Source organism: Neomonachus schauinslandi, chromosome 11 (assembly GCF_002201575.2).
Source record: "Neomonachus schauinslandi chromosome 11, ASM220157v2, whole genome shotgun sequence".
Classification (NCBI taxonomy): Eukaryota; Metazoa; Chordata; class Mammalia; order Carnivora; family Phocidae; genus Neomonachus; species Neomonachus schauinslandi.
Genome location: NC_058413.1, coordinates 84892743 through 84902043, shown reverse-complemented (window position 1 = coordinate 84902043; position 9301 = coordinate 84892743). Strand labels below are relative to the sequence as shown.

Genomic DNA, 9301 nt, shown 5'->3' with positions numbered 1-9301 from the left:
TATCTATCTATCTATCTATCTATCTATCTATCTATCTATCTATCTATTTATCTATCCATCCATCCATCCATCCATCCATCCATCCATCCATCACCTGTCTATCTATAACTTGAATCAAAAATCGAATATGGAGAGTACCCTAAAAACCTGGCAGGACACAGCCCTGAATTGTTTTGTTTGTTCTGTCTGGTTCCCACATTCTGCCTGACTGACAGTAAGATGGTGGCTGGGGACATAACTCATTTCCTGGGAGGAGGTTGTTTCCCTGTTTCTGAGGGCTAGCCTGCCAATAAGGCAACCAAACCTTTCCTGAGCTCTGCGCAAAATTTCCTACTTTCCTTTGTGTGTAGAAGGCCATGGCAGCTGTTTGCTTCTTTTGTAGACTGCCTGGCGGTCCCTCCTGAAGTAGGGTGATAACTGAGGTGGTTGTGGAATAAGTGAATTTATTTTGTGGTGGCAAGGTGGAAAGCATAGCCTCTTGCTGTTTCACGTCCGTATCTGTGCCAACTAACAGTAACAAGAATGTCCCCACAGACTTCATGAGATCCAAAGGATTGAGTAAAACCATTGCTTTTTGTTTGCAAAGTCAGGCTTTTCACTTTTCGTCTTGCTTGAAACAGATTTGACGAGAATTTGACACAAATATCCACGCCCTCCTTACTGAAACATTCTTGGGTCTGTAACACTATAGCCTCTCTGTGTTCCTTTTTACCCTGCTGGCTCTCAGTAGTCTTTGCTGATTCCTCTGCTTTCCCTAACCTTTAAATATTAGAATTCTTGTAAGCTCTAGCATAATCCTCATCTTGTCTCACTCTATATATTTTCTCCCTAGGTGATCTCATCCATTTCCATGGTTTTACATATCATATATATGTAAACAATATCAAATTATATATCCAAGTCCACTATCTTGTTCTGAGCATCCAAGGAAGCTTACACTGTCAAAGGAATATGAGTTCATAAAAATAATCAAGCATCTGAGTTACATAAGGATTAAAAAAGGAAATGCACAATATGGTACCTATTCTAAGAGGAATAATTGGTGGAGTAGAACAAACAAGAATTTATGATAAGTATAAAAAGTATTTTTAAAGAAATAAAGATATTGGAAATATGAAACAGAAATAAACAGTTATTAAGAAAAGCCAGAGTGACATCAGTGATTGTTTCTCTGGCAGAGCTGAGGAGGAGGATGAAGGATATCCTCCAGGATGGAAGGGGCCTAGGTGAGGTCCCAGGAAAACAGTACAACCTCATACAATAAGATCACATTGATAATAAAGGTAGTAGGAGAAGCAGACCAAGACGGGAGGAGTCCTGCCTACTCTGAGTGGACTGACGGTTACATAGTCAAAATCTCCTCTCTCTCCCCCTGCTGCTTCCTCCTCTCCTGAACAAGACAGGTGAGAGTGAAGCACCCAAAGTTTGCCTACTGATGGGAAGGTGAGGACTGGAGAACCAACAGTAAGGGGTAGGGAGGGCGAAAGAGAAGGAGGGAGAGAGAGAGGGAGGGAGAGAGAGAGGAGGAGAGAGAGGGAGGGAGGAAGGGAGAGAGAGAAGGAGGAAAAGAGGGAGAGGGGGAGGGAGGGGGGAGGAGGACAAGAGTGAGTGTCCTACCTGAGACTGGAGAGAAACTCCATGGCAACTATAAAGATAATATTTGAATTTGACAGAATATTTTTCTGAATGAGACTGAGATTTTAGTAAGTGAATGAGTATGGGATAATAGAAAATACATGTATTGATTCCTGTCCCATTCCTGGCACAGAGCTCCTGAAATCCTCATAATTTCTTAAGTGATAAGGATACTAGGAACATTTCTTGTTCTAAAATTTGTCTTTGACCCTATTCCTGACACAAGGCTCCTAAAAACCCTTTGTAAATTCCTGAGTGATAAGAGCACTAGGAGCATCTTGTGTTCTAATGAGGTGACTCTGAGTGGGTGCTGGTAAGACCAAGCCATGATTAGAAGCTTGGAATTTTCAGCTCTGCCCCACTCCCACTCCAGAAAGGTAGAGAAACTAGAAATGTGAGTGATAAGAGCACTAAGAGCATCTTGTGTTCTAATGAGGTGACTCTGAGTGGGTGCTGGTAAGACCAAGCCATGATTAGAAGCTTGGAATTTTCAGCTCTGCCCCACTCCCACTCCAGAAAGGTAGAGAAACTAGAAATGGAGTTAATAATTGATCATGCCTGCGTGATGAAGCCTCTTTAGAATCTCAAAAGTATGGTGTTTGGAGAGCTTCCAGGTTGGTGATCACATCCATGTACTGGGAGGGCGACAGGACCCACCTCCACAGGGACAGAAGCTCCCCATACTTGGGATCCTCCTGGGCCTCATCTTGTTTCTTTTCATCTCGCTGTTCATCTGTATCTTGGATCGTATCTTTTAAAGAACTGATAAATGTAAGTAAGCATTCCCCTGAGTTCTGTGAGCCATTCTAGCAAATTAATCGAACTCAAGGAGGAGGTGTTTGGATCTTCCAATCTATAGCCAGTTGGTAGAAGTATAGTTGATGATCTGGATGTGTGGCTGGCATCTGAAGTGTGTATGTGGGGGGTGGGGGCAGTCTTGTGGGACTGAGCTCTTAACCTGTGGAATCTGATAGTGTTTCCAGGTAGATAGTGTCAGAATTGACTTGAATTGCTGGTGTTGCAAAGAATTGCTAGTTGTGGGGGACAAACCTCCACATATTTGATGACCAGAGTGTCAGAAGTGAACTGTTCCATGTGAATAAGAAAGGAGACACAAAGGAGAGAAACACAATAGGGAAGAACTCTACCAGAGGGAAAAGACTGAGCTTTTCCACTTTAATGAGAATATAGAAGTCATTACACTGGACTAAAATTTAAACAGGAATAGAATGGAAAGAAAATAAGACATGTGCTTTAGGCAGATTGAGTGTTCAAGGCCAAGAAAAGTACAAGAAATTTTGAGAATAAAATATTTTGCATATTATAGCTAACTGAATTGAGAACTCTGAATTCACCAAGCAATTATTTGTTGATCACCAGGTATGCATAAGCAACTGTCTTGACATTAGAGATACAGCAGTATATAACTTTGATAAAAATATCTTCTTTCATGGAGCTTACTTTCTAGTGGCATTCAAATCATTTATATATGTTACATACTGAGGGATATCCCAGCCATACAGCTGTGTCTCCATACCTAAAGCAACACTGTTCAAGGGAACTTTCTGCAGTGATGAAATGGTTCTTTATCTGTGCTGTCCAATAGCAATATATGGCTAGTATGACTGAGGAATTCAAATTTAAATTTTATTTAATTTTAACTCGTTTCAATTTAAATAACTGCCTCTGTCTGGTGGCTGCCATTTTGGATAGAGTAGCTCTAGAATTTTTAGTGAAACTGTACAGTTAATTTTTATTTAAAGCCCTCTTACAACCTAGGACTCAGAACCAACCTGTATGACTATTCCATGGACACTTGAAAAATAAAACATGTCTTTTCAGAATAAAAAGTTTAATAAATATTACCTAGAGATACCCTATTCTTTGTTATTTAGGATGTTGATATCGTTATTGATTATATTCAATCAGTTGATCTATCATGGACTGAAAGGAGTAAACTAAAACTTCCTTCACTTATGTGCTTCTGCTAAAGTCTCAGCTTCCAGAATTCAGTAAGTTTGTTCTCAGCTGGACACTGTCTTCCCTGTAATTGCTGTTTATTTGAAAACAAGGGTTTCAGAAAAATGTCTCAATCACCATTTTATACTTAACATGAAACATAATAAGGAAATAGATATTCTCCTTTGCCCCACTACAAACCACCACATGGTTTTGGATCTTCAAGGGCTTTCTGGCTTTGCTGGACCATGAGGTCACATAACCAGCAGTAGGTCCCTGAACACCATAACACAGGAGCTATCTAGACCTCACAAACATATTTGATTGTCTCATAAATAATTGGGGAAAGGTCATGTAGAATTGGAAATAAATATCTGAAAGAGTAGGTTTAGTAGCTTAATGGTGTCAGGACAGCTTCTCTGTGAACCTTTCGACCTTTGTTTCATGTTTATCGTTTCATGGTTACCAGATGGCTGCTAGAGGTTTAGACATTATGTCCACATTCAAGGGATGAATGCATGGGAAAGGGAAAAGGCCTTATCAGGTACATCCATTCTTTTTTCCCAGAAAGCATAATCTTTCCCAGGAATTTCTTGAATATGTGTCATTAACCATAAATACGCCTGCCAATGGACACTGAAAACTTTTAGGGAGAAAGCAGAAGCAAGAATTTAACCTGACAAAGTGACACGCAAAATAAAATCAAAGTTTAATCAGCAAAGAAGAAGGAAATAGATATTGAACAAGTGACTAACAGTAGGGATCCAACTTATTTTCTTTATATAGTGGACCGGTTTCTCAGAAGAGAAAAAGCAATTACTGATTTTACACAACAGTCTTTAAATCCCAAATCTCCTAGTCGGTAGGATTGGAATGAACCAAATGCTAGTAATAGACCCATGGCATCCTCACAATCACTTTTGTATTTCAATGAACAGTGCTAATAGATTGAGCTCATTTCAGTAGCTGGATGCTTCCTATCCTATTAGGAGTATCTTAAGAAACTCCTCAGCTCCACATACACTCCTGTCAAATCCTAACATCAGTTTGGCATACATGCTTCAACATAGTTGAACCCCTGTGGAAATTATTCAGGTGGAATAGAGTAAATGGAATGGCACTCTACAAATGTGGGAAAGAGCTGAAATAATAAAGAAATAAAGTCAGTATAAGCATAATGAGCCATTGAGGTATTGGCTGGAGAGATAGGAAGGGACCATGCAGAGACTTGTAGGTCAATGGTAAGGATCAAAGATTTTATTCTAAGTGCAGTAAGAAGCTGTTAAGGAATTTAGTTCATACAGAGTGCATACTTGGTTTACAAACTTTACTAGTGTAGTTATCTGTGGGAAAAACAATGTGAATGTGTTCAAATATCTTTTGTAAAGTTGAATCAGTAATTTGTCAATCTAAATGTATTCTATGAGTTACTTTGACAGGCATCTGCTGTGCCTCACACATCCAAGGAGGAAAATGTAGCTGTGTATATCAGAGGGGGTTTTCAGCAGACTTCTCTCTTTCCCAAATGCCATATAAAGTTCTGTGGCAAATAAACATCCCTTTCATGGGTTCTAGTTTCTCTTTTGTAGTCTTATGCCATTATGCGTGAGCTTCATTATTTGTGTGCTACCCAAATAACTGGACTTACCATGTCTGTTAAACCATTAGACATTCTGGGATTGGAATTGATTACTTTTGGTTAACTTTTTAAAGAAAATGTTTGGCTCCTGTATGGGTAATAGGGTGGAGGGGGCAAGAGTGGATGGGAGGACAAGTCAGGAGTTACTTCAGAGATTATGGATGCCTGGGTTAGATTGGTGCTAGTGGACACAGAGAACTGTGGATGATTTAAGATATAATTTGACGGTAAAATAGAATTAATGAGGGACTCTGTTCAGGAAGGCATAGAGAGGGATTATTGAAGTATAAATACTTCCCTAGTTGTGGGTAAAATAGTGCTTGAAGGGTATTGGTTATATATGAGTAATATCTATTGCATGAATGAGATAAAGAAGTTACAATAGAAGGGTATGTGCTATGGTGAGCGCTGTGACTTGTGTAAGACTGATGAATCACAGACCTGTACCTCTGAAACAAATAATACATTATATGTTAAAAGCAAAAAAGATAGTAGGAAGGGAAAAATGAAGGGGGGGAATCGGAGGGGGAGATAAACCATGAGAGACTAAGGACTCTGAGAAACAAACTGAGGGTTTTAGAGGGGAGGGGGTGAGGGGATGGGTTAGCCCGGTGATGGGTATTAAGGAGGGTACGTATTGCATGGAGCACTGGGTGTTATATGCAAACAATAAATTGTGGAACACTATGTAAAAAACTAATGATGTAATGTATGGTGACTAACATAACATAATAAAATAAAATTAATAAAAAAAGAAGTTACTGGGCGCCTGGGTGGCTCAGTTGGTTAAGCGACCGCCTTCGGCTCAGGTCGTGATCCTGGAGTCCCAGGATCGAGTCCTGCATCGGGCTCCCTGCTCAGCGGGGAGTCTGCTTCTCCCTCTGACCCTCCCCCCTCTCATGTGCTCTCTCTCTCTCAAATAAATAAATAAAATCTTAAAAAAAAAAAAAAAGAGGGGCGCCTGGGTGGCTCAGATGGTTAAGCATCTGCCTTTGGCTCAGGTCATGATCCCAGGGTCCTGGGATGGAGTCCCACATCGGGCTCCTGGCTCGGCGGGGAGCCCACTTCTCCCTCTGACCCTCTCCCCTCTCATGCTGTTTCTCTCTCGCTCGCTCTCTAAAAAATAAATAAAATCTTTAAAAAAAAAAAAAAAGAAACAATAGTCACAACATGTAAATGCTTTACAATTTTAAGATATTTATGATATTGGTAAGACAGGGTTTATTATTCTACTTTCTTTACAGATGTGGAAACTGAGGCTCGCCCTCTCATAGTTCTGCCTTTGCCAATCTGGAGGCTGGTCAGAGACAAAAGATGCGATGTAACAAAGAGAGGATATAGCAAAGAGGGCCGCTGAATATTAAAGAAGGTTAGAAGAGGTGAGAACACTTGTGTGGGCATGACAGAAGGGTGTGAGGGAAATATGGAGGCTGCACAATGGACTTTGAGCAGTTTGGCTATGGGTGATGAACTGGGTATCCTTTTGATATGCTTTAAAGGATGTAAGGAAAATATTTTTTCAGGGGATATGATTACCTTTGACTATTGGGGTATTCCTGTTTCTACATGATTCTAAGCAGAAGATTGAGTTCTTTAAGATTCCAGCTTTAATGTTGCTCAGCTAATTTTGTCACTTTGAGTGTACACATGAAATGTAACTTGAGCAAAGTTTGGTTTGGAAGGCAGAGCATGATTTGGGGGCAGTCAGAAAATGGAGTTGGCCAGTTTTATGTTGAACTTTGTGAAAGGCAAGATTGGAGGGATCTATTGGATACAGGTTATGGAAGGCCTCGAAAAATTGTGAATTGAAATCCTTACTAGCCAGATTTGTTGTACACTAATTCTCTCTCTGAAAGAAATTTTAGAAAATACAGAAAATGAAGATGATAGAAAGTATTCATAGTTCCATTGTGCAAAAATAACAATATTTTAGGGTATTTATTCTAGCCTTCTCTATTGGTGCATGTATATATGTGTTCAAAAACTTCATAGTATGATTAATAATTGAAATTAGGCTATGCATAACATTTTATAACCTATTAAAAGTGTTCTGTGAACACTTTCCTGTTAATCTTCTCAAAATGATTTTGGATGGCACACAGTAGTCCATCATATGGTTGTGCCATGAATTATTTAACTATTTCCTTTTAGACTTTATTTGAGCTATTTTCCCATTTCCATAATGGACCTTATCATTTGCTATTTCTTTTTTTAAATTCTATATCATTAACATTTATGTACTAAATCTGTAACTGATAAATTTTCCAGAATTGGAATTACTGATCAAAAGTAATGAACACTTGTGTTCGTTTTGGCAGCACATATACTAAAATTGGAACGATACAAAGGAGATCAGCATGGCCCCTGCGTGAGGATGACACACAATTTGTGAAGCGTTCCATATTTCTGGATGTTAACTAGACTTCTTGTCATGATCATTTCATAATATATACAACTATCAAATCATTTTGCTGTATACCTGAAACTAGCATGATGTTGTATGTCAATTATACCTCAATTAAAAAGTATAATAGATACTTTTAGAGCTCTGGGTAGATATGACAAATGGCCTTTCAGGTTTGAACCCCTTTGTATGCCTTGCAGTAAAGGATCAAATTTCCTATTTCACTGCTTTCTCTCCACTACTGGGAAATAGCTTTTAAAACATGAAAAATAATCTCTCATAATTTTAATTTGCATGTCATGGTTATTAGTGAGTTTCAACATTTTTCATGTGTTTATTAGCTGTTTTTCTCTTAAAAATTAAATTCATGTGCTCAGTTTATCTTTCTGTTCTGTCTTCACCGTTTATGACAGCTTGGACCCAACACAGAGGGATAACTAAATATTTTTATGATTAACTGAAAATCCATATGGACTTCCACCCAGGAACCAATGGTGCATATAGTTTGTTGCTCCTTTTCTATTAATCTTCTTAAATTTAATGATTTCTACTATGAAATGTAGTATTTGGGGAAAATGTGATTTTCCCCCGTGCTCTCTATAGTCCTAAGAAACATTTTCTCAGTTGAAACTTCTCTCTTCATTTTCACTGTACTTCATACAGCCTCAGCAGGAACTCTTAGGTTATGGGAGGGCAATGTATGGACTACATATTTATTGAACTCTAATTGTATGACTAACTGAATGCACCAGCCATGCAAATACAAATGTAAGTCTTAAAAATAATAATTTACATAATAAGCTGACAAGAAGGCCTGAGCTATTATTTAAGTTCATATATAACATTACATCGTCAAGTGTTAATTTATGCTCTGTTCTTTCCAGCATGATTGAGCTGTTTGGTAGTTTTATTTATGACTCATGCTTAGATTCATTTTGCAGTGCTGATAATGTTGAGATAATGGGAATTTATAGTTAGCTCTGATGAGAGGCCATAAAACAAATGACTGGATGTTTTCTCTATTGCCACAGGCTTGATTTATAACATAAAGTACTTAATAATTGTTATTAATGAACCCGCTGTGGTTGGTATATAGACACAGCTGGAAATCACATCTGTTATCAGACAGCCTGGGTTGAGTAAAGTACCAACACTGCAGGGAACTAATAGCTACAAAAGGAAATGACATCACAGAGCCATAGGAAGTGCCCATAGATGTTAGCTACACTGAGACAGGAGAGATTTAAGATAGATTTTAGGAGAAATGACAGAGAATTTGGTACTTTTTGAAATTTTTCTTCTATATGGATCCCAAATGTCTTCGATTATGACCTAGAGTTCCAGGATCAATCCATATTTTAAATATTAGTAAAGTTTATATCTTACTTTTTAGATCAAAATAAATAAAAATAGTCCAAATTCAGCCTACCGACTTACCTTTCCAGGCTTCTCTTCTGCAACCCCTTTTGAAACATTCTGTTTTATTCAAATTGGGTTATTTGTCTTTGTTTTTATAGATTTATGCTTTCCTGCCTGTATGCTTTACCTTATGTTGCTACCTCCAGTTGAGGCCATTCCAAACTATTTCAAGACAGAAAGAACTACATGTATTTATTTTCTATCTATCTATCTATCTATCTATCTATCTATCTATCTATCTATCT

At 38.3% G+C, this 9301-nt stretch overlaps 1 non-coding gene across 1 annotated transcript; it reads left to right on the top strand.

Moving 5' to 3' along the window:
- Positions 1 to 7535: 7535 nt before the first annotated feature.
- Positions 7536 to 7641, top strand: LOC123326249. Its single transcript, XR_006540961.1, has one exon. It is a non-coding gene; the product is annotated as a U6 spliceosomal RNA (small nuclear RNA).
- Positions 7642 to 9301: the final 1660 nt, after the last annotated feature.